The sequence below is a fragment of the Nannospalax galili genome, unplaced genomic scaffold, assembly GCF_000622305.1.
Source record: "Nannospalax galili isolate Female #2095 unplaced genomic scaffold, S.galili_v1.0 scaffold120, whole genome shotgun sequence".
Classification (NCBI taxonomy): domain Eukaryota; kingdom Metazoa; phylum Chordata; class Mammalia; order Rodentia; family Spalacidae; genus Nannospalax; species Nannospalax galili.
In genome coordinates, this window is record NW_008350324.1 from 5,480,223 (window position 1) to 5,480,899 (window position 677).

Sequence of the window (677 nt, forward strand, 5' to 3'; positions counted from 1 at the left end):
GAAACCGCCGCCGCCGCCGCTACCACGGCCGCTTCGGCGCCACACATCGCCGGGACACCCGCGCCGGGCAGCCCCGCCGGCTGCCCGCACGCGTCCGGCCCTGATGGAACTCCGGGCCGCCCCTCCTGCCTCCCGGCTCCGCGCCCCGACAGCGCCGCGCCCCCCTCGTCGCCGCCCGCCGAGCTTTTCAAAGCGTCCCCAGGCGGCACTGCTGAGGTTACAGGCACCTTTCGGGGCCTTCCCGGGCCGCGTCACACGCAGCACAGGCCCCCGGGCCTTCCGCTGAGAGGGCGCCTCACTAATGACGTAAGGCGGCGCGCCAGGAGAGCCCGCGAAGGACGCCGCTGGCGGGGGGAGGGGTCCAGGCGAGATTTGGGGCAGGTGGGAGGAGGAGGGGGAGAGGACGAAGCGGGGTGACGAGGAAGGGGAGGATTTACACCTCCAGAAAAACCCCTCGGAGTGGGCCCTGAAGGTCCGCTGACCTTACAGGTGAGGGAACTTCGGGGCCTGACGGGCCTTGCGGTAAGCGCAATGAACTGGGCCTGCCCTTTGAGCTGTGATGGGACTGATGCAACAGACTTTTACGGACTTCGACCCCACCTGGGCTAACTGAAATTCGTGACTTCGAGGCTGAAAAGAATTTCGGGATTAGCCAGTTTATGAAGCTGAGTTGGCGG